This window comes from Pleurodeles waltl, chromosome 9 (assembly GCF_031143425.1).
Source record: "Pleurodeles waltl isolate 20211129_DDA chromosome 9, aPleWal1.hap1.20221129, whole genome shotgun sequence".
Classification (NCBI taxonomy): domain Eukaryota; kingdom Metazoa; phylum Chordata; class Amphibia; order Caudata; family Salamandridae; genus Pleurodeles; species Pleurodeles waltl.
The window spans coordinates 203,800,354-203,826,276 of record NC_090448.1 but is presented as its reverse complement, the minus strand read 5'-3'; the positions used below and the strand labels follow the sequence as shown (position 1 = coordinate 203,826,276).

At 42.6% G+C, this 25,923-nt stretch overlaps 1 protein-coding gene across 1 annotated transcript in view; it reads right to left on the bottom strand.

The window, feature by feature from the left end:
- The window catches only part of CFAP20DC (CFAP20 domain containing), a 1,731,599-nt gene extending 1,710,137 nt beyond the window's left edge, over nucleotides 1-21,462 (bottom strand). Inside the window, exon 1 of the mRNA XM_069206541.1 lies at nucleotides 21,201-21,462. The gene's annotated coding sequence lies outside the window, so the exon portion shown is untranslated. The remainder of the gene's footprint in view (nucleotides 1-21,200) is intronic.
- Between the last annotated feature and the right edge of the window lie 4,461 nt (nucleotides 21,463-25,923).

Here is a 25,923-nt window from a genome sequence, read left to right as displayed (position 1 = left end):
CAGAAGAAAATTGCATTTGTGATTTTCTGCTATTGCAAAGCACATAAAACTACAAAAATAAATAATTACATATTAAATTATAGCAACATCTGCAGAGCCCAAGCACACACACAAATAACCATATCTGATCTAATATACAACTGCAATGAAGACATACAGACATTCCCACCAGTACCAGTTGCCTGTGTTCATAATTCTGACCTGTGAGGACAAAATCCTCAGTGACTTCCGGACCACCACAATACACCTAAAAGGAAATTCTCCAGATTACCGCTTGGGTTTCAAAGATAATCACCCACCAAGTTACACCTTAACTTTCTTTGGGCAGAAGATTTAAAGCATCAACTGGAAACAAAACAGAGGGAAGGCTCTAACCAGCACTATAAACTGAACTTGCCTTTCAGTTGCAAGCATGGACTGACACAAAACAAACTATGCTACACTGTTAGTCTTTTAGAAGCCCCTCTTCCTCAAGAGATTCTTTGTGATGAATGAATAGCCTTCCATCATTTCAGTGAGTCCTCAGGGAAAACCATCACAGAGTTCAATCTTACCTGGTCATTTAATTCTCTACAACAATATTTTGTATCAGAAGAGATATCATTAACACCACCATGACTAGACTGGACCTACCACCTCCCAATCCCTTCTCCTTGATGGAATCCTGACCCTGCCTCCTCACACTCTCAAATAAATGGTGCCTATGTTGTAAGTGCTCAGGATAGGTGGTAAATTCTTCTCCACCTACATTATTCTGATCACTTGTTTACTTATCAGTACCTATTCCTTTAAGCACAGAGAGTCCCAACACTGCCTGAAAAGAGCTACACTAGTTTTTTTCTGGTAAAAAAATACACTACTTGGGATTGCTATCCAAGTAGTTTAGAGGCCAATCTGCAACTTGATCTTAAAAGCAACACTCCTGGAAAGGGCACTGGTGGCCTAGATTCAGGCTTAGGTCAAATTCAGTAGTGGACTAGATTAACTCCATGCAAGGTTTTGCATTGTTCCAGCATTGAACTGGCACTACCCTCCACATTGGAAGGACATAAGAACACAATTAGACCATGGGGCTACAGCAGCACAAACTATCTGACCTCTAAATTGCATTCAACACAGTGGATTATGTCATACTAATCCAGCAGTTGCCAGAAACCAGAGAATCTTATCTGGCACTAAATGAATTGCATCATTTTAGACAATGAAGAACACGCTACTTGTCTTCAGTAATGCCTTATCTGGTAGAGACACTATCTGGCCGTAGATTCCTAACCTTAGAATTATCCACACGTCAGACAGGATCTAGAAATAGTTTTGTGAGTAGAACCCCTACGTGCCAGTAGGTGGTGTCGTTCGGCTTTGTGAGGTGTCATCGGCGACAAACGTGAGATGCCTACTGCCTACATAGGAGCCACTCCAGCCTGCTGATGTCAGTTTATTTTCATGACTTTCCAAGCTACCAACTCAGAGCCACAAAGAACACTGACCACTGATGTGTTGAACTTAGGGCTCTGATTAGGGAGCAGCCCTGTACCTATAATTCCGTTTGCATAGGGGGAAGGATGGATGGGTCATTAAGGAATCTGGGGCTAGATAGATTCTCTACCAGATAAGGCGTTACCAAAGGTAAGGAACTTGTTTATCTGATAGAGACTTCTAGTTGCAGATTCCTTCCCTTAGAATAGATACCAAAGCAATACCTCTCCAGAGGTGGGTCTGCATACTTGACTTAGACTAGGAAGTCCTGCAGGACTGAAAGGGCAAAGTGCTCATTCCGACAAACCAGACTGTCCAGGTAGTAGTGTTTGGTGAACATATGCACTGAAGCCCACGTTGCTGCCTGGCTCCACATGCTAACGCAGTGGTCGTATCCTTGGCTCTGATGGAATGAGCCCGCAAATCTTCTGGAGGTTCTTTTCTGGCCAAAGCTTAGCAGGTCTTAATGCAGAGTACGATCCATCCAGAGATGATTAGTTTCTACACAGCTTTCCTTTTTTGACTCCGACATATCCCACAAAGGGACAATTGTCCACCAGAACAGTTTGTGCAGTCAAGGTAGAACGACAACGCTCTTTTTGGGTCCAGGCGGTGGAGTCTCTCCTCCTGCATAAAAGGGTGAGGTGGAGTATAAAAAGTACACAAGTTGATGGACTGGCCTATGTGGAACAGAGCGACTACCGTCAGCAAGAAGGATGCTCAGGTTTGAAGGACTAGTCTGTCTGGGAAAGAGAAGTTTGGAGGCTGAGATAACAGCACCTGTAATTCACTGACCCCCAGGCAGATGTCATTGCCATCAGAAACACTGTCTTAATAGTAAGAAGGTATGAAGAGGCTCAAAGGGAGCACACATTAAAAATAAAAAGTACCAAGTTCTGGTTCCACTGAAGCATAACAAAGGGAGCTGGAGGAAATAAGTGTTGCAGAACTTTAAGGAACTATAAGAGGACTTGAAGAGGGAAGGCTGTTCTGGCAGTTTCAGAAATGCAGAGATGGCAGACACATAATCCTTTAAAGTGCCCAATCCAGAGCACTGCTGGGCAAGTGATTGGGTAAAGAAAAGATCTAGGGAAAGGGGTGCAGATAAAGGGTCAACTTGTTTGGCTGTGCCCCAACATCCAGCGTATACAGTCTTGGTGGAGGGATATCAAGCTGCCAAGATAACATTACAGACTTCGGGCGAAAGGTTGAAAGCTATCAACTGTCACCACTCAATCTCCATGAATGAAGGCAGAGCTTTGACAGGTTCGGTGGAGAACCTTCTCCTGCAGCTGCGACAGAAGATCCTCCTGAAGGGGCAGCCTGATAAGAGGACTGATGGCCATGCTCAATAGCTTGGAATACCAGACTCTCTGAGCCCAGTCCAGAGCCACACGGATGACTTGGGCCTGGTCGTTTCTGATCTTCTTGAAAACTCTAACCAGGAGTGGTATGGGTAGAAAGGCGTTCAGGAAACCTGAAGCTCCGCTAAGAAGAAAAGCGTATCCAAATGAGAGCCACCTTGGGAACTACAGCACACAGAATTGCTGACATTGCCTCTTCTCTGCAGTGACAAACAGATCTAGCCAAGGCTTTCCCAACTGGTAAAAGAGACCTTGCACCAACTCCAGATGGAGACACCATTTGTGATCTGCTACACATCGTCAGCTGAGATTGTTCGTTCTAGTGTTCAAAGATCACACCAGGTGTCGGACCACCAAGGAAATGCTCAAAGTTCTAGCCATGTTCACAAACTTAGGGTCTCTTGACAAAGGTTCCACAACCGCACCCTGCTCTGTTTGTTGAGGTATCACATGGCAGTGGTGTTATCCATGAACACCTGTACTAGCCTTCCCTTGAATAAGGGTAGAAAGGCTTTCAATATCAGTCAAATAGCTCAGAGCTCCAACAGTTTGATGTGAAGTCGGCATTCCACCAGAAACCATGGACATCTGATCTCCACCTCTCCCAGATGGCCGCACAAGCCCAGCAGTGCCATCTGTCACTACAATCTGATCTGGCAGGGGAAGGGAGAGGGGTTAGTTCCCTGCTAACCCAATTCTACCATCCAGTTTCCCAGGTCCAGGGTAGGCAGGACCTAAAGGAACACTAGCATTTAAAATGTCTCCTTTTTCAGGAAGAAATGGAGGCAGCATAGGTCTAGGATAGGTTAAAGGCCTAAGTCCTTCTTGTGCACCAGAATGTAGCAGGATGAGCAACCACAACATACTTCTGATGCCAGCACCCTCTCTACGGTCCCCTTGGCCAAGAGAGCAGACAATTCCTGGTGGAGCAGAGTGATATGGTCCTCCATCAGCCTGTCACAAGTTGGTGGCGAAAGATAATGGGTAATAGAGGGCAAGGAGTTGCCTCTTCAGACAATATGGTGAACCCAGCAGTCAAATGTTATTAACTTCCAGCGGTGCCAGTGATGGCATTTCCTGGCTCCGACTTGGTGCTCATGATTGTCAGAGGCCAAACTAAAGAGGCTTAGAGGCTGTGGGTGCCGGGGGAGTGGACTAACCTGACCTCTGGCTGTCTGTCCCACGAGGTACCGCATACTCGCCCATGCAGTGGCTGGGAAGCTTGTGCCCATGTTGGCTGGGCGGGTAGAGACAGCTGAAAGCTACTTACGTGGCCACAAAAGGAGTGAAAGGCAGACTGGCGTTTGAGGGGTGGGTCATGGAAAGGACCAAGGACCTGGCCGTAGCTCTACTGTCCTTGAAGCACTGGATCCGCCTTGCCTCAGAAGAGTTGGGAGGTTTCAAAGGGCATAAGTGAGGCCTGAATATCCCCCATAAAATCTAGTGGTTCCCAACCAGATGTGGCGCCTGAAGGCCACTGATGATGAAACCACTTTGCCGAGTGAGTCAGTCATACCCATCCCACAGTGTATGGAGAATTTAGCATTGTTCCTTCTGTTAGCAACTGCTTGGAAGAGTATGGCTCAAGCCTCCTCCGAGACCATAGGCAGCACCTCACAACCAATTCCCAGAGCAAATGAGAGTATCGGCCCAAAAGGCATGCAATGTTCACTGATCGCAGGGCCAAGCAGGTGGAAGAAAACATCTTCTTTCTCAAGGTTTGCAACCTTTCAGATTCCCTGTCGGTGGAGTTTAGACACTGCACCATGTTTTACTCTGGAAGTGGAGGTTTGGAACAACAGGCTCTCCAGGGTGGAATCATGGGTAATAAAGCTGGGATTTATTGGGGTGAGGTCCATGCGCAATTGTCCTATCACAGGAGTCCATGTGCAGGGCTTGGACTAGGCCCCAATCAGGTCGTTTGTGAGGGCTTCATTAAATGGGAGAAGCGGTTCAGAAGAGGTGACTCCCAGCTGAAGCACCTGCATCAAAATATTTGTCTTGATAGCCAAAGAGGGCAGCTGAAAGTCCAGGAAATAGGCTGCCCTCCTCATCAACAAAGCAAACAAGGCTCCCTCTTCTCTACCCAAGGTTGAGCAGCAAGGAGTTTATGGGAGCCCACCTCAGGGCCTTGGGGTTATGGCACAACAAACAACACAGGTCTTGGTGTCTTGGCCATGCTCAAGGCACCAGAGACAGATGAGGTGTGGGTCTGTCACTGACATTTGCCGGTGACAGACACCACAGGGTATAAATCCAGCCATCTGCACAGACATTCCTGCCACACCGGGAGACAATGGTGATCAAGACTTCAGTGGTCTTTTTCCAAGACCGCCAAAGCTGCTGCCACCAACAGAACGCCAGTGATGGCAGTCCGAAGACCACCATATTTTGACTTATGTAAGGATTTCTGTACATTTATGGGTGGAAATCTGATCCCGTCGGTCTGGCCGAGAGGAGGTTCCACCACCAGCACAGCCACGCAAACAAGACTCTGCCCTCCGTATCATGATATGTGATAAGGCGTGGCGGAGCCCTGTCAGTGGTGCGGTGCTGGAAAACGCCAGGACCTATCACCTTCAGGATGATCACCTCGCAGGAAAACGTAAGTTGATCTCCCGAAAGGGGGTGGTGGGTGGGGGAGTAGGAGGAGGGGTGTTGTGTGAATGTGAGTGGTGCCTGCATGTGTGTATGAATGCGGGGGGGGTCTGACTGCGTGTATGTTTGTTTGAATGCAGGGTGTCTGTGTGTATGTGTGAATGCGGGAAATGAAGGGGTTGTATGTCTGAGTGCTTGCATTCGAGTGAATGGGTATATCTGAGTGAGTGTTTGGGTGCAAGTGTGTGGGGGTGCGTGTATGTAACTGTGTGGGGGTGCGTGTATGTAGGTGTGTGGTGTTGTCTGCCGGCGACAGGAATGGAGATTCTTGTCGCCGGGTGCATGACCGCCAGTGTTTTTGTGTCGGTGCGACTGCCACGAAAATGCTGGCGGTCTACAGAGTGGTAATACCGATTACTGTATTGCAGCTCCGGCCCGGCGGTCCTACTGCCCTGGTGGTATGGGGGCATTTCGGCAGTTTGGCTTCGGCCAAACCACAGAAGTCGTAATATGGCGGCCTTCACCACAGGCCTGGCGGTCAGGTGACTGTCAAAAGCGTAATGACCACCAATGTGTCAAAAAATCTTCCACAAGAAGTCGAAAAAATATCAGTCAAAAGTGACTGGGGGTATCTCTTTTCTGAATATATGCTGACTGGCGTGGAAAGAAAATAATTGTGGTCAGTGCACTGGGGTTTAGCCTATATAGGCACTGTGCACATCAATTCTAGTGCAGACAACAACATGTTGAGCTGAACAAAACTACCTACTAGCATGCAGGGGTACTGCTCCCAATAATTCAGGTGAAGACTTTGTGGCTAGAAATCTCTACCAGATATTGACAATCTCTACCTCTAGTGCAATGAAACATTTCAAGGTTGCTGTGTCATTTCCAAATGAAGTTCATTCATCCACTCATTCATTCCTAGGCAACCATCTAGTACACTGCTCCTTCCAGTTTGTTCTTTCCACCTCTGCAGTTTTTCTTATTACATTTGTCCTTTTATGCACTTAATTCAGAAGTGTTATAATGATGCCAGCAACATATGGTTAAAGGAGAAACAAACTGCATCTATGCTGCGTGTACTCATCCACAGGAGTGTGGAATTTATTAAAATATCTACTTGTCCATGGGGAAGGTTGCTTCTTAAATCTAATTGTCCTGTAAAAAACTCTACTTGTCCTTTTGGTGCCATGTAGTGCTGTGACAAATTATGGCAGCAATCTCATTATAAAAGAGTTCTGATAATGCCAGGGCTAAAACTATAGTAGGGCTTGGATACTTTGCAATTTCAATCCCTACTATAGCAATTTCCTTATTTTGCCACCTTTCCGCAGATCTACATACTGGGCCTGGAGGAAGCAATAAGCATTAGTTCTGGGGCAGGAATGTCTGAGTCTGCAAACCTACTAACTTGCATGTTTTGAGAAATTTCACCAGCTCTTCTCTAATCTTTTCCCTTACTGAGAAAGTTTGGAAATTTACTCCTGACAAGGGCAAAGTAGAAGTTCTTCCAAGGTTGAGAACAAAAGTGGTTGGAGGGAAAGGGAACTTGTAAGCGCTCAATAGATTTTCGCATCAGCAAATCTACACATGAATATTTGCTCCTGCTAAAATACAGTTCACAAATATTTTCTAGGAATAAGATTTCCTGGTCTACTTCGGTATCTTACAGAGAATTCATGAAAGCAACTACTTCAATGACATTTACCATAAGTGTGCTTTTGTGACTTTCTTTAGGAATTGGGTCCCTAATTAGGTCTGGCGTTAACCAAGACATTTTGTTTTAAAAAATTCTATTTCTCTATCTATCAGCTGGCTTTACAGTGAATGGTCCCATTCTGCTCTTCAACAAGGAACATGTTGGCACACAAAGTAGTTTTGTTCACTCCCTGGAACTACTGTGGCAATCAGTGGCGTAACGAAATTGAAGGGGGATCCTCTGCAAATGACATGGTAGGCCCCCCTCCAGACTCACTTACGCAGGTATGGTGCTAACAGGGGCCCAGAGGGGTCCCCTTGCACCGCAGAGGATGCAGGCCTTTGTTATGCCACTGGTGGCAATGTCTGCTTTTTGAGACCAAAAAAACTTTTTTCGATTTTTGCCATTAGTAATACTTTTTGGAAATACCAACATGCATCAACACATTTTACTAACATGATGCTTTAAAGAAATAGCACCTAAACTTTCATAGTAGCATATTTTTTTCCTACTTGCATTCTTTTTCTGAAAATTTTATTTTGAAAGCAAAGAATCATCACATTTGCTTACAAGCTTCTCCAAATATTTGCATCTAATCAGAGAGCATTCTGGGAGCACTACAATTATCCTCATATTGTTAAACATTTCAAACGTGTGTACACTTTTTTTCTTTTACTGGAACCACTGTCAGTAGTGCAGTGTGACATTAAACCATTAATTTACACTGCTCACCCCAACATGAAAGCTTTTCATTAATTAATCATAAATACAAGTTTGAACAGCATTAACTTATGGACACACATATTACCTCAGCTAAAGACAGTTCCCCTCTCTGTAAACTTGCAGCCAAAGGGTTTGTGCTGCAGGGGGTTGGGCCCATTTGTCCAAAGGACAAAATTAACATGAAAACGTGTTGCCCTTGACCCCAAACATTATGTCCTGAGCGTCCAGCTATAGGAATTCTACATTCCTGCATCCAACTTAATGATGAGTTGGTTACAATTAGTCTTTCCTTGACATAAATATATTGATACTGGAACATCAAAATCAGTGATCCTGCTAGAACTTTCAGTAAAGTGTAAGCCATCATTCTGCCCTCCATTACTGGGCTAACTGTCAACAGTGGCAGCACTGGTGAAAGATTTCGGCATCATTTTTACACAAACTTTCTGTAATCCTAAAGAGGGTTGCCAGGTCCGCAAAAGATTTTCCAATCTGAGCACTATATTGTAAAAACAGGTATTTCTATAACTAACCAACACACAGAGCATTAGAACTGTGAATGCCTTAGTGCTATCTAGGTAAACTACAGATGTAGCTTGTATCCCGGTTTTCCCCTTATCTGTTGACTCGACAACAGAGCTCAAAGACTGTGATATCATGAAGACCGCTCTATGAGCCACATAGGATATAGCAAATCTGAGCTGGTTAATAAATATTGAGAAAATGTGATTCAAGACTTTATGCATGGCCTGTCAAGCCTCGTTTCTTACGTTATTCATTTGTGATTTTACATAACGCGAACAAGAGCCTAATAGGTTATCTGAGTGTTTTTCCTAATAATAATTACTAATGCATACAAGCAGTTTATAAAAGAACAGTTAGCTAGGTTTCATTGCATGACAACTGTTTGCACAGATACATCAACTTAAACGAACGCATCATACATGAATACATTTATACAGAATTATACTTGGAGAGTCAAGCTAGAAAGGCATGTTTCTCAAAACGTTGGCAAATGAAGGCCAAAAACAGTTTGAAGTGGGCATCCAGATATCTAGTCTGCGTCTTTGCTCGTCAGGAAACGCCCACTGCCAGTCCTCGACAGGCTCACTTTTCATCCATACTGTCACAAAAAGGTGAAACCCATACAGGTGGTCCAGCGAAGTACAGTCCAAGCAGCAGAAAGTTCTAGGCTGAAATATGGCCCATATTATGATGAAACGTTTAAATATTTTTGGCGTTACATTGTTGGTGAGGGGAATGTAAAGGGCCAAAACAAGATCTGAGGAGAGGCTAGAGCTTGGAAAGGCCTATTGTAGAAGCAGAAGAGCAAAACTGAACAATCAGCTTTTATTGGCAGGCTGACATTTTTCCCCATCAAATTAGCATGCCTCGTCTGCTTCATAAATTTCTATAGCAGAATAACTAGACTACAGGTGAGCGATATGGTTGTTTAAGTGATGAGAAGCAGCATATTACTTCCATATTACTTCCTTCATCGAATGCAGTCAACTCAAGAGACCAGGCTCCTCCAGTCTCTTGCTGAACCAGGAGAAGCGACCTCCAGGGCAAAGAGAGCAATCCACTGCACAAACGTCGCATATCGGACTCACAAAGAGGCTTTTCCACATCACCATCCCGGCTCTGCGAACTACCTCTCTGCTCCACTGCATAGCCCATCATAAACAGTGCTAGGCACAGCAGTAGAGACCCATCAATAGAGAACAGTCAAAAGCCAAAGGAAGAATAAGTGGCACAACAGGCAAACAAGGCACCACCAGGACGCTGACTCTGTAACCCCTGGGATGTTCTCATTGGGGTCCCATCTGCTGTGCACATTGCCTCCATACCATGCCACACTAAAAATCCCCAGTGTGCTTCCACGGGCATCCTTGAGTTTCCCCTGGCAGTAACTACAGTACCAATAACTACAGTTAGGAGACAGTGTAAGTCACAAGGCGGGAGCACCAGGATACCCAAGGGGATTCTAGAGGTCCACGAGGGAGGTTCCGACCACGCCACCATGAGGGAAAACAGAGCTTCACCTGGTAAAAGCAAGCAGGCTATTTACCAAGTAAAGCTTGGAGGATTATGTGAAGTACTGCTTCTCGTGAAATTCAAATGTTGCAAAGTGCAGGAAGGAGAAACCTATTCTGATACTTTTGCGTAAATTGGCAGAATGTTCATTCACAGTTACTTCAGGACATTGAAAACAAACCTTTGTTCAAGAAAAATCTGAAATTGTGGTTATTTGCCACCAATGTTTTTGTAATACTCATAAATCAATCCATACCCCAGCTTCAAGAGGACATACTATGACGAATGAGCACTATTTAAAAAAAAAGAAAGAAAGAAAGAAAGAAAGAAAAAAAAAAAAAAAATCACCAAATTATATTTCTTAAAATTACTTTAAGTTTTTTGGGTTGGTAAAATATGGCACCTTCAAATGAGGGACTGCTTACACTTTTACATTAATTGAACAATAGGTCAGTATATTTATGTCAAACAGAGAATGTTCATGTAGAAAATGAGTTTTAATTAGAAAAATAATGCTTAACATAAAAGTTTGGTTACATGACATAACTAGGTAGTACAAAGTTGAGCTATAAAAAGTGCATGTTTAAATGTTGTACACAAGAATTGTTTTTAATTTGCTTCTTACAAAATTGTCAAAATTCAGCTACAGGAATGGTATACGTCTCTGTAAGTGTAAAGTAACATTATTGCCTTGCCTCCTCGGCTGAAGGGATGAATGCATTTTGGAACATTACAAGGTTATGACTGAAACCACTGTTACTAGGTGTATAGTGCAGAACAGCATTAACCTGCATTTTTCACATATATGTCCAATGAAAATTGTTTGTAAATAGGTGTTTTGGAAATAAACATTATTATTGGTAGCATTTTAGTTTTGCCTTTTTCCATACAGTTAAGCTATGAAATTGTGTGCTTTCATAGTCTGAAACATTATAAAGCATGTGGTCTTTCAGGAGTCATCATCTCACGTATTCTGCTAGTGTGCTAGAGGGCTAGATGCTGTGTGGTCCTTTTTACGGTCGATCGCGCAAGCGTTCTGTCCCTGTTGTAATCTGTCTATGGGCTTTTAACTACTCCGTGTCACGCCCATCACTTTCGTTGGTTCATGGGCTTGCCTTTTCAAATTTGCCTGATTTCATTTGTGAAAGGCATGCTTATGTCATACCTTTTCCGGTGTTTAGCCCTACTCGAGAGCACCGGTAAACTACTGAAAACATAGGAGGCTCCATGTTTTCCGATTGGTTTCTGGACTACTTTTTCTCTTTATTTCATAGGCAGGGTGCTGGGCAGTATTCGAGCGCTTTTCATGACTACCATTTTAATGATATTATTTATCCTAGCGCTCCTTCGCGAGTTTCAGGTTTTACACAGCACGATCACACACATTTATTTATTTTTTTATTACCATGCGAAGGCGAAACCGGACCCGTCTTTTTGTTCTGATTAGTCACCTTCACGCTCATGGCCTGGTGCTTTAAATCAGCTCCCTTATGTGAAACTGTTTTACTTTTCATTTTCAGTTTATGTGGCAAGAAAATTTCGGTTAGCAGTTTACAATGCTAATAGCTTTACCTCATTTTTTTTTTTTTACACTATTTGTGTGTCTATATCCGCCCGGTCCAACGCCGGAGCACTGGAAAGTGAAAATTCATTTTCCGTTGATAATTCAACTTATTTGGGTATTAAATATATTTAGTATAGTGCAATTATAGCGTTGACTCTCCATACCTCAACTGCTTGTAACAGTCTATCAAGTATCATCGATCAGAAGAGCATGCTTATTTTATTTTGTGATTCCTTACCAATTTAGAAGTATTTATGCGTAATGTTGTGGTGGAAGCAATTTGAAATACATTAGCAGTGTAGGTGGTACACCCAAATCACGAAGTTTCAGAGCTTATTTAACTAAACAAATAAGTAAAGATTACTGAATTCTTGCATGGGGGGGGAAGGACCAGACTTTCCAGGTGCACAGACATTGAGACTGGTTTTACTAATTGGAGAATATGGCTGGTAAAATCATGTGCAGGTTGGCCAAGAGCTGCTGAACAAGCGCAGTCCGGCCCTTGCTCGATTTCCTCCTAAGGCACATGGGAGCATTGAACGCTGCTTGTTTCCATTCCCTGAACAAAAAACTCAAAATAATGATTTGTGTGAGAAGATACGCACGGAAAGCATTATTTCTGGCCTTCCAATATCTATCTTTTCACTTTGATCCAGGTCACTCATAACTAGGACCAGTCAGGTGGCGTGGTCCTTCTCACAGAAATATTGCTCCACCTGACTCAGAACCGTGCTTTAGGGGTCCAGACCCTTTTTGTGTATACGTGTGTGCCAGTTATTTGGGTTTCTTTCACTATAAACCTTGACAGATGTCCCCATTGAGGATTCTATTGCTTCACATTGCAGACATTTGCTAGTCACCATAAAGAAGGTTTTTAATTTAAAATATAAACTACAGGTTGAGGCAGGTAGTTGATAACTCACTCCTGCCATCCAGTGTGGCGTTGTAGGGCATGAGTTCAAATAATGCCAGGGCCAAATTTTCATTTCATGCTTCTAAGGCCAGTAACTTTAGTTTCAGTACCTTGTGTAGTAATAACACGTTATACACAGCACTTGGATAGGACATATTTTAGCTATCAAGAGTTAAAACACGTTATTATTATTGCAGAATGAGTAATACATGGTGTGCCCAATACTTATGTCAAGTGTGACAGTAGCCTCTTCACATGGTGCCTGGCTTTTACATTGTTAAGTTTTGCTGCTTATAACGAATGTAGGTTTCTGACTTTCCTGACTGATTAGCTAATTTGTCTGGCAGTATAAGTGTCTAGGTTAATATTACCACCTGATTATCAAGTATAATTTATTAATTGAAACTAACATATGTCTATTTTAATACTGGTGGATCACATTCATTAACAACTTTTTGCCCAGAGTTCCCATCATTTTACCATAACTTTGTATTGACCTCAAGCCAGAATACAATGGGCCTCAGTTCTATGTCCCCATATTTCTTCCTTGTGTGTCCCAATTGTTTTACCAATACTGAGTTTACCATTTTCGCCAGGTGGCAGACTTAATGGGGATTACAATTGGAACCATAAGGTTTCCATAATAAATGAGGTATTGCCAAGGAAATCAACAACTCCGGGTCCAATTCCCCCAGCAAGTCCTCATTCTCCCTTGGATTTTCATCCCGAACGTCCAGTGGTGAAATGTACTGCGTCTGCTGATTGACTTCAGGCAGTGCAATTTCAGTGATTCGTTTGAGCTGGTGGCTCCAGTGCTCGGCAAAGGCACTTAATTATCGGCGCCAGCACTAATGACAGTCCCCACATGGTGGCTGTCTTATTTTAGAATGAACACAAAAAGGCTGTTTGAATAATTCTATATATTAAAAATAACTAATACCAGCTGCCCAAGCTATAATCAAAGCTCTGGGCAGCCTGGAATAGTCTGAATTTTCACACTCTTAGGTGTGTGGTGGTTAGACATTGTGTTGGTGCTCTTATTGGCACCGCTGGCAGGAGTAAGGGATGATGCAAACTGCAGTAACCTCCTGACGAGGGCCCTGGCACTTCTATTTTTACAAATTAAGCACTGAATAATTTTGATGAGGCAAGTAACTGTCACTGGATTCATAAGAATTGAAATGCATCTGATAATTGAAGACAAATTATTGAACACTGTTAAGAGAGTGATGGTAATTCCACGTTGGAAGAGAAATGAGCTCCATTTTTTAATGTTGGTGAAGGATTTTGATTAAACTGGTGTCCTTTGTACACAGTCTTTTTTATATCAAAGATGCACTTGGAAGACAATTATTGGCAAACAAGATAAATCTCAAAGAAAACTGGCTAGTGTCACCACAGTGGCATTGCCTGTGCATTTTATTTTACCTTTTGCAAATGGCTGTCAGCTATGGTGGAACGGTGAAATGAAGAAAAGTGGAAATGGTTGCTCGTGGGTCACGATTTATGCATTGTGTACATGTCATGATGCCTGCATATTCGTGAGCACACAGCAGCCATTTTCAATACTTTTAATTACAGTATTGCTCTGATCACATGAAGGATGCCTCTGGGCAATCAAGAGCTTTACAAATTCCAATCACTTCATATCTGTGCATGGGTTGCAATGCACGAGTCTGAGCACATTGTGGCATACCAGCAGACATGTTTTACTTTTTTAGGTCAAGAGCGCAAGCGCTCTGGCCTGTTGTAATCTATCTGTGGGCTTTTAACCACGCCCATCACTATCACTCTTTCATGGGCTTGCCTTTCAAAATCCTTTGTTATCATTGGTAAATGCTCTATGTTTGTCACTCCTCGGGGCAGTTGTGTTACCACCTTGGCCATCCACCCTGTTACATGGATAATTGCGCATTTGCGGATACGTTTGACTGCAAGTGCACTTCTTTTTCCTTTTGTCTCTCTCTCCTTTACGCTCATGCTCATGGTGGCCATGGCGGTTTGAATCGGCTTGCTGTCAACTGTTTTACTTTACATTTTCAACTTATGTGGCAAAAACAGTCCAGTTAGGAATTTACAAGGCTAATAGCTGGAGCAAACGCGAGACCCATTGCATTGCAAATGCTTGTTTTATTTGGGCTTGTTAATTTTAATTAGATTCCTGCGAACGTGCTGTGGCTAGCTGATTTCTTAAAGGCACATTGCCTTATTCCATTTATTAAAGAATTTGGCATACAATTCTAACTTTTTACTTTCTGTATTGATTGATTTGACAAATAAATCTATAACTGAGAGCCGGAAGAAGACTAGTTGTGTACATTTTTAGTAATGGTCTTGGCTGATTATTCAAGCATAGGGATCTGTCTTTGCTTGTAATTAACTCTCCTGTTAAATGAGTTGGTGCATCAACATACGTCACTTTCAGTCAGTTCCTCTGTTTTAAAGAGCAGCCCAATGGATGAGACAGGAGACCATCATCAGGTTTTAGTCTACTCTCCCTGAAGCCTAAAGAACCCACAAGTGGAGCCACCAGCTATACCCACAGTGGATAAGGATGAAACTTAACGGTGTTGCAAAGGATATCAGGTGGTGTGATGTAGCTGTCTGAGGCACACCCCTGGGGTATGGAGTTGATGCCTAAGACTTGTCGTTTGGGATCAAGGACATCACGTTTATGTCCTTTGGACAAGTATGCCCAACCCTATGCAACACTTTAGCTGCCAGTTCATGGTACCACATTATCGATCTGTGAACTGTTTGCAGTTAATGTAATATTAGTAGTATCGATATGTTCATGCTGTTCAAACTTGTAGTTATGGTTCATAAATGAAAGGTCTTTATTAATAGGATGTGTGCTCCAAAGAAATACTATGAGGTCGGCTTGTACCACTGACAGCGGTTACAGTACGAAGTTTAATAATGTGAGGTCACCTCTAATGCTCCCAGAATGCTCTCTGATTCTATGTGAATAATCGCAGAAGCCTGAAAGCAGTACTGTGATGAATCTTTGCTTTAAAAAAAAAAAAAAAAAAAAAAAAAAAAAACTTACACAAAAAATTAGAAGAAAAAGATTTTGCTAAAAACAATTCTAGGTTTTATTTCTTTGAGGCATCATTTACTAAAATGTGTTTGATATGGGCTAGCAGTTCCAAACATAAAATTAGTGTAAAACCAGCTTTGGCAAGATTATGAGAAATATGAAAAAAAACAAAAACATTGGAAAGACAAAAGGTTTTGCGTTAATTGCAACCGTTACAATTTGTCAATGCTCATTTTGTTTGAACATAGTTTCTGTAAAAATGTATTTTTGTGGGAGCTACCATTATACCACAAAACATGACTTGAAACAAAAAGCCCACATTGCCATATTTGTCCCTGGCATTAAAATAAAACTACTTTGTGTGCCTATGTGACACCTTGAGAAAAAGAGGAATGCTGTCACTCACATTGAATTTAACATATATGAAGTTGTACATATTGTCACATGCGTATGTGTGTGTGTATATATATATATATATAAATAAATAAATAATATATAGTGCAGGCTTCCACAATTGTTTTTAAGAAGCCCCCGAGTGGGCCAGGGGCATTTTGAAATAAAGAAGTCACCTCCCAGGAGCTTATTTATAACGAATGTGGGGGGGGGGGAGCATGGCCTCCCACGCAGCCCCAGGGACTACCACCTCCCCGGAGCTCCAAACAAATGTAATGCAGAGGACATTTTTCCTTTCAATTTGTCTGAAAATATCTCATTAAGTATATCATTAATCAAAGCCTAAATCGCTGTCTATTTCTCAATCTCTCTCTCTCAGGGCTGGGTGGTTGGCAGGTGGCCGCAAGCTACGCTCTGAGCCACCCCCACTGCCTGGACGGCGCAAGGTTGGGTGATTATAGGCCAGCTGACACCTCGCACGGCCATGTGCATCAGTGGATGGATTAACATCCAGTAATGAAAATTACTTTACATTAAAAGAACCGTAGAAATTCACTGGAAAAAAATAAGTTTACAAAGACATTATAGTTTGGTTCAGAATTTACTAGTACAAAACCTTAAAAATTCATCAGTTATAGTTATTTCAAGTAACTATAACTTGTACCCTAAGGTAACTATAACTAGTGCCCTCGCCTTGCACTGTTAATTACCCCAGATATTACAGCACTCACAACACCTTTTATAACATCATTTTTATTATCACTGTAACATTTGTTGTAAAATTATTCATAAAAAAACTTTGCATGGTGGGAGTTATAGTTACCTTAGGGTACAAGTGATAGTTACTTGAAATAAGTATAACTATAACTAATTAATTTCTAAGGTTTTGTGTGAGTAAATTCAGAACCTAAATATAATGTCCTTGTAACCTTTCTTTTTTTAAGTGAGATAGACAATCACACACACACAGACATAAACATACATATATTACATACTGGCAATAGCCAGTAGGTAGTTATAATTAGGACCAGATTTTTCCATAAACAGAGCAATTTTTGTTTTGTCAATAACTTTGGCGCCGTTCAATGAATCTTTACAAAATGTTGAATACTAATATGACAGTCAGTTCAGCTGCTGTGTGGAATTTCCAGGAGATTTGTCAAGTAGGTCCTGAGAAAAAGTAGGAGGAGTAGGGGGGACAAAACACTTTGTCCCCATTCAATGCATATGGGATTTTTTAAAAAAATTAACATGACTACAGCCTAAATGGCTGAACAGATTTACACCAAATTTGGCAGGGAACTAGATCTTGATTCAGAAAGTGTGCTTTTTATAATCTGGTGTAAATCTGTTCAGTAGTTTTTGAGTTATTTAGGGTTCAAAAAAATATAGATTTATATCTCAGATCCACTCGAGGAGGATTCCCGGATCCAGTGGAAAAGCAAGGCCCTGATTGGCTGGCTGCAACCTGAAAGGAAAGTTGAGGCCTCAATCTTGTTTCTCACATTGGCCTGGGGAAGGTAAAACTTTAGTGTAATAACATATAACGGTTCAGGATACAGGTATCCGGACCCCATAAGACATATAGAGGGGTCCCTCATGGGCAACAAATTCCCCAAGTTTTTTCCCATCCAATCTGCATATTCACCACAAAGCTCAGCGCGGTCCACCTGTGTAAACTTGTGAAGGATCCAGGGGAAAAATGGGAAAAAAAATACACCCACTGCGTCCAACCCCATTCATACAAAATGTTTGTGAACTGCATTTTAGCAAGAGCAAATATGTATTTGTAATGAAATGCCTCTTTTTGCGTGTTCACTCCCATATTTTTAGTTTGATGCTGCTGGTTTTTCGACTCAGAGTGCATTGAGGCCTGCTACCCAGATTTCAGTGCATGAATTCTGACCCCATGCAAAGTATATGGCTAATTGAATACAAATTTGATACACCCATTTGGCAAGGCCGGACTTACTTATTAGTCCCTAGTAAATGATAGCCACTTAGGCCTGCAGCACTGCTTGTGCCACCTTTTGTGTTACAAGACTTAAAATGGCTCAAAGCCTACCATTGCAGACAAGAAGGACAGTGTTATCGCTGTCAGTTCAACTTTGCCATTTAAACTAATGGCAAAGCCACCCTGCCCCTTTGCAGTCTTTTCCCTAGGGAAAGCCTAGAGAGCCCTATGCAGGGAGATATATACTGTTAAGTGAGCCATATGTATTTGGATAGGTCTCAACCGCAACACTTCCAAATGCGGTTTCCTGTGGGTAAAGCTGGTAGCCCCATTGGGTACACAAGGTTCCACCCGGCTAACATTTGACTGGGACTACCAAACTGGGTCATGTGAGGTATCAAATTAATTGTGACATTAAATACGATCTGATGCTCATGTCGGAATTAGTGTTACTAATAATAGTTGGCCACTTTTAGAAAAAACTGACCACTCTGTGCTATGCCTGTACAGTGGCCTCACAAAGTAACGCACACCCAGATAGCTTTCTGACTGCCTGCGAAGACGTGTGACAACCTCCCAGGCTCAAGAACAGGCAGTGCCGCAGCAGCGAGAGACCACTTCCTCCACCAGGATGGCCACACAGGGAATTAGCCCGGTGGTGTGCTTCAAAGGGGAAGCCACCTTCGATGGGCTTCCTGGCCTAAATCCCCCAAGCAGGATGCCTTTTATCCTTGTAGACATTATGTAGACAGGGCCCGAGACGCAAAACTCAACCCAAAAGCGGTTTCACCATGGGCATGTTGCCCCCATATAGCCACACCACTTTGGTGGGTTACCTTGCTCCTCACGACTGAGGGAGGGTCATGCCTTCTTGATGGTGGCAAGAATGTGGCATTATGGGATATCCAGGTGTCACATCACAGGAACTTTGTCACTAGGTAGGATGGGACCCATTAGCCGACTGGCTGGTGACCATGTGGTCCCCTCAGGGCACTTTCCTGGGATAAATATGGTACTCTTGGCACATTGACCCTCAGTACTCACCAGATCTGGAAGGAGGATGAGAGGAAGACCACTCTGCACCAGTCTGAAGTGTACAAAGAGAGGCTGTGATGCCGGAACGACTGCACGTGCTGCACTTTGGGCTACTGGAGTTTGGACTCTGTTCTGCGTGCCTTGCTCAGGCAAAATCTGACACCCTTTGCCTACCCTAGACTGAAGCAGAGACTCCGAGGGTCAGTGGGCTGGCTCTCAAGAACACCTCTTGGGACATTAAAGCTGCAGGAACCCAAGTCACCCATCTGGCAGCCACGGCAGAAGTCTTGCTGATACCAGATGCCGGGCACCCCCAAAGACAATTCGAAGATAGCCAAAAGGTGCACCTGTGTGAACGAGTGTTGGTTGTGACTAGATTAGTCACTCCACAGGGAGACCAGCCTCCACCAAAGATTTGCATCATGAGCCCTGTGTTGGAATAGTGTAAGGTCTGCATCAGCAGCCTTTGGAACCCTGCAAAGGGAACTTCATGTGACCCAGAACTCTGTGGCTAGAGTCGCCCACCCCCCACTCACCTGTGGACTAGGGACTTGACCAGACTTCACCCCCATGGACCGCACAGCATTCAGAGAATCCCCGAGCATCTTGGAGCCTGCATCCCTCACCTTCAGGACCACTCCATTACCATCTATGGCCATCATCCTGTAAAGTTTGGATCTTGCTCTAAAAACGCTCTGGTGGCCATGCAACTATCCAAAGCATCCTCTCTAGTTCCATGGACCTCTGTCCTACCAGACTTAGTCACCCAACTCGGGCCAGAGTTGCTGATCTAACTTTTCAAAAGTTTCCAAGGTTTTTATTGACCAATGCTTATTTTCGGTTGATGCTAAAGTTATTTATTCCTTTGAAAATCCATATCTCCGGAACCTTCAAGGAGATTTTGATGATCAAGGTATCTAAAGATGCATACAAATCTAATCAATTTTTCAAACCCGGAGTCTTTTATCTTTTGAGTTGTGTGACTTTCTTAGTTTTTTGTTTGGCGTTGTTAAATGCTTTACACATTGTTCCCTTACTAAGCATTACTGCTTGCAACCACAGCTACCCAGGGTTGAGTAAATGTACCTGAATTGACCTGAGACTGTATTTTCAAGTATATTGCACAGTAGAGCAACCCAGCCATACCATATAGTACACCACAAAATCTCACAGCATATGAACGTTTGCTCTTGGGAAAATCTACCTAGCGTTTGCAAATTTACTTTCCCTACAACCCGTTTTCCACATCCTGGAAAACCATTTTACTTCCGCCCTTATTACGAGTAAATTTCCATCCCAGAGACAAGTGTATTTTTTTTTTAACAGAACAAGAAGATTTATGAAGAATTTATCCCAATGATAAACAGATGTTTTGTAAAATTACACACCCCAGTGACACCCATCCAAACGGTATTAGCAAATCCAGATATAAAGTAAGAAAATAAACAACCACAGATCCATTTAAATTAAGAGCTGCACCAATGCATGGATATGAATTTTTATAAGTGCACCGTTCAACTGCAACATAAAGGATAGATGCAGCGCATTCAACAAGTATTTATAAAGAGATATCAGATTTGTAGCGGTGCACGCGAGGCTGAATTCATATCCTTCACGAGTGCATTCCCCATGTTTAATATTTGTTTGTGCGATAACAGTGATACTTTGTTTCACAGTCACTCACGAATGAGCTAACAGGCCACTCCCAAAAGAGGGTACCCAAACCCGTAAAAAATATAAACAAGACGTGTCCTCTCAATGCCAGCGGTAGAAATAGGATATACATAAAGACCCACACACACGGTGGATATTTTAGCGACTAATAAATGTTAATTAAAATCTGGAAAAGTTACAGCCTTCTTATAAAAACACATTGGACAGGAAATTTCGACTCAGTCGGATGCTTTAAGGCTGGAAGGGAGGTTCGAAGATTCAACGACGTATTACGTTCAGGCCTGCTGCCAACTACGATAATTTTATAACGAAAGATAATTGATCACAGTCTCTCCACAGCACGCAGTTTAGCACGTAAAAAAAAACCTTATCACATACAAGCAGGGTTCTCAAAGCGCGTGTGCACAACGCAGGCACTAGTAAACATCCTCATAATTCATAACATAAAGCCTGCTTCCATTCCAGCAAGAAACTACTACTTATATGTAAGCCCATGGTGCTGCCTACCGGCCCCCCAGGCCACAAAGGTAACGAGCCCTGTCATGAGTCCCGTGACCTTCGCATTATGTGCAGTCTGGCCCGATGCCATCTTCTACAGGTAAGTACTGCCATAAAAGCAGTTACCGCATTTCGCTCCCCACAGGAAGTCAGTCAGCAGAATGCATCCGCAAACAGGTGTACAGTACTGTGGCACACATCACTATCCTTGGAAGGGTGAATAACTTACACGATCAAACTGCCGAACTTCAGCACGTTCAGGGAACACAGCAAACGTTCTTTTTCAGTGGGTTCTCCATTCCCTCCTCCATCAACTTAGAGAAGGTCAAACAACCAATAAGATCGTGAGTTGAAATAAGGCCGCAAAGACTCCTGGGTACACAGGTGGCAGTCTCTATGGCGACCGGACGCTGTACCGCAGCCAGGAGGCGGGGTTGCCTCGGTGATTGACAGATAGATAGTCGCACCTGTCATGGGCAGCCGCTAGTGGTGCTATGGAAGCCTCTGAAAGATGTGTGGGCGGAGATGGGGGTGTGTGAAAGTTACCGCCTTCCCTTCTTCATGTTGGAAATCCGGAATCGAAGCAGGAAAGTTAGTTTGGTAGCGGCGGGTCGAGAGAGGAACAGAGGCTGGAACGGAAAAAGTTCTCGATGATAACTTGTGTTGCCGACCGTTTCTATCCTAAGCCAGGAGAGATCCACATGCATGAACGTTTTTGAGACTGTGTGTAAGGACCTAATACAGCGTCTTTTCATGGTTTGTAAACCAGCTTTTGCTTGTGGACAGGTGGGTGTGCCAACAAATTAACAGGGAGAAGCCAAGCCAAGAGTCTGGCTCAGTTCACCGAGCCCATGCACAGAGCTGAACTGTGAAAATGCTTGCTATGTAAATGATATAACAAACGTGACATAGAATATGATAAAGTATCTTCCACATTCAAAAAACGATTTCTTTAACACGTGAAAGCTTTGACATTAATACGCCACATTATAGCGCTGAACTGAGAAGTGCTTTTTAAATGTGATTGTTTTTAACACGGAGGCAAGATAGCTGTCATCTAAGCCCTCTACTAGGATGACCATATTTTGAGGCTTAAAAAAACTGAAATGTCAAACACAGAAGTCGTACCAAAGGCCAAGAATGATCAATGTATATTTCTGTTATGTCCCTCGTATAAAATCAGCTCATGTTACAGAGCAAGATGTAGATGTAGGTGTAGGTTTGTAAGTGCAAACATTTACAGGCCTACATTCACATAAAATTAGCAATGGCATGACATTTCACCCAGTACCCCCTGCCCTCCTTCCCACTTTGTTTCTTTTGTGCTGGGAACATGCTGCTGACCTTCCTCTTGTGCTGCCTGAAAGAAAAGGAGACATTGAGTTATTTAAGACTTTAGAGGCACAGAGCACACATTTCAAGTCTGTTTTGCAGTATGAGTTGGCATTTGTCCCAGAAACCAAAATAGGCATTTAAAATTCTGAAAAACATTGGGAAGCCAGGGCAATCCTCTAAAAACCGGGACTATCTGGGGAAATCCGGGATGTCTGGTCACCCTACCCTGTACATTATAGGGCAACATTATAGAATATTAAATAGAATGCAGTAGGTTTTTGTACAACTTTCATTCTGAACTCACATATTTGAAATCACTTTCATATGCAATAGTGAATAAAAAAAGTATTTGTGAAATACAATACTTGCCTAAAATCACACAGTTTAAGCAGGGAATCTGCGATTTATGTAGGATTCTGGTTCCACTTTGTACAATTCTGCCACTAAAGGGTAACTATTTGTCTTTCCTTATAGAAAGGCTTTGTTTTTACCTCTTTGTGCATTTTTTTGGAGGGTGTGTGTAGCGCAAACTCGTTCCAAAGATATTGGAGCACTTAGCATGAGCACCAGTTACATCATAAAGAGCCACATTCATTATTTATAGTCATCACGGGCAGAGGGAGGGTAGCAGGCAAAAGCTGTATGAAAGCTGTGCTCATTAAGGGTTCGAGGTTCCAACATGACCTCAAGCTGAACCACAGCCAGGCTTCAAGCTTGAGCCTGGCCCAAACTTTCAGTGGCTCACTCACCTCTATAGTAGTGACTGTATGTCATGTGTAACAGACATGGCTTTAAAAATCAGAAATCTGTCTGAATTGGAGTTATTGGCATGTATGACACTGGGAAAATTGAGTCCATTCTTACCATGTTAAAACATGGAACTACATGCTCTAGAATGCAGTATGCTATGGCCTAAATAGCCAGGACTGCTTAATATGCTTCACAAGACCATCCATGACTTGGCAGCGATTTACATTTGATTGGACCATACAGTCATCCAGTGGTGCTGGAACAATCTTCAGAGTGAAGATTTTGCCATCATGTGTCACTTAAGTTGTAAGAATTTTGAAAAAATCAGAGTGCCTCACAAATAATTTGTGTAGGAAATGAGCAATGCCAGTTCAGCAGGAAAGTGGTAAGGGTGTAGTATGTAAATGGTGGTGCATTTTGGAGCACACTGCCACAAGTATAATGTTAAAACATGGTGTGGTAGTGCGCTGTAATTTACAGAAGGCATATTTTGCATTAAAATGGCCACTAAATTTGCACCAACTGGAATGTCTTTCTATGTTCAGGCAGTGGCCCTAGCTGATAGCAGTGGTAGACAGTGCCCGGAGTCCTTGCAGGTGTGCTGATATCCAGTGATGATGTCAGCATCTGGCAGTTGACAGACCCATTTCTGCCCTCAGGTTAGATATAGGGATAGGACAGCATGGTTCAGAGCTCACAGCTGCACAACCCATCTCCTGTGAAGTTTTCTGATGTATTCTTCTTGATGCAGTGGCACAGTTTGTTCGGGCTCAGTTCTTTGATGCTTCAGTACTGTCCACTCAGGCAGAGCTCTTTGATGCAGCAGCACAGCCTATAGGGCACGGTTATTTGATGTAGTCTCACAGTCCACTTAGTCACACCTTCTGAAGGCTTGGTAGGATCCTTCTCTCTCTCAGCAGGCAGTTTGTCTTATGAGTACTTTAGCTAAGAGGAACAGCTTCTTTTTCCTAGACAAGACTTCAAGTGCTATTCTTTGTCCTCCAAGAAGCAGGCTGTCGGGCAGTCATGGCTCTTGTTGCACAGTAGTCATCAGAATACTCTGCAGAGAACTCCCTTCCTTGGTCATAGCAAACTTGGAACTACAACAGCGGGTGTGGCTTCTTTCAGGTGCCTTACTGTGATTAAGATGAGAGGAAACTCATGATTAAGGAGAGCTTGTTCTCGACAAGGACAAGCTAATTCTGAAGGAGGGATTTAGCATAAACAAGAAAGTACCATAAAGATGAGAAGGACAAGGCAGAAACTGTAGACTGGAACAGATAGCAACAGGATGTAATTATGACAGTGGAACTGAACTGGGTAACAATAAGAAGGAAATATGAAGTCACAAACAGAAAAACAATAGACCAAATAACATAAATGATAGTTTGCCTGCTCCTTGGAAAGTGATCTCTCTGCATGGAGATAAGATTGTGCAAAAGGAAAGGAGCAATTAATCTCACAGAGTCTGAGAACACAGCCAGCACCTTTTATAAAGGAAGAGCGCTAGGTGAGTTTTTTGCCAGAGGCGCCAAGCTTTAGTACCTTATTGTCACCCTTGATAATAATAATCAAGATTCAAAACAGCCACAGGAAAGGACACATGGTAATAGGCCAAGCAACACAAAAATACAAACTGGGCTCAGGGAAAACTGGTACACGATTCGAACAAGGACCAGACTGAACTCAAAATCTTCAGAAACTGAAACACTGATTTCCACGATATCGGAGCAACAGGCAAACATGGACAGGACTGCAACAATAAACACATGGTAAAGGACAAATATTCTAGACTAAGAATCTTCCAAAAAGGGTAAGAGAGGAAGTGTGCAGACATAACTAGAATGATTGGTATATAAGAGAGGCAGAATAGCAGCAATATCAAGAAACAGACGTAGGTAAGTCAAGGTAACAAAAAAAGGGAAGTAGGTATCAGGAAATAAGCAAAACCACGGTACAAAGATTCAAGGACCAAGCCAGGAATCTGAACAGAAAGACACTACTGGAACAAGTAGAACCTCAGCAGATAAAAACATTCTGAGCTTATGCACCCTTGACTCTAAAGTAGCAATAACTTGAAGCACACAGCTGTACCACAGGTGCTGGGAAGACAGAAGGGGTGAGTCATCAACCAGAAACATGACTTCATGGAACTACCAATTAATTGAAGGCTACACATGACCTTGTCAAGGGATAGACTATATGTCAGAAAATGCTCCTTTTATGTGTTCATTTTCATTTTTTGATAGTTTATTTCTAGTTTTTGAACTCTGGAAACAGGGACACTGCTGTCCAGTTCCCTACATTTGTAGTCTGACCCTTAAAAGCATGTCACATTGTATATACCTAAGTGGTATATTTAACTTATTTATAAGTCCCTAGCATATGGTACTAAGGTATCCGGGCCTGTATGTTCAATTTCACTAGTAGATTGCAACAAATATTGTGCCACCCACTGCAGTAACAATGCAAGCATGGCTTCAGGCCTGCAATTTTAGCCTGACTGCGGTAATTTTAAAACTACTATTCAGACTGCCAAAATATACTCTTTTGCCTGGTCCAAAACTTGCATTTAAATATTAAAACATCACCCCTAAGTAGGCCTTGCATCCCCTAAGGCAGAGCGCATAGTATTTACAAGAAGGACATGTAGAAATGTAATGTTACACATGTCCTTACAGAGAAAACTCCCAAAAACGATTTTCACAGTAGCAAAGCTGACTTTTCCATAGTAAATGACTGGGATTATATTGTGGATTTAGATAGAGAGCTGAAGTGTTACATTGGTTACTGTAAGGCAGACTAGAACTGCTGCAAAAGTAGGTAGGGTTACCACTTAGAACTTTTTACCTATTGGTCAGGAGGAA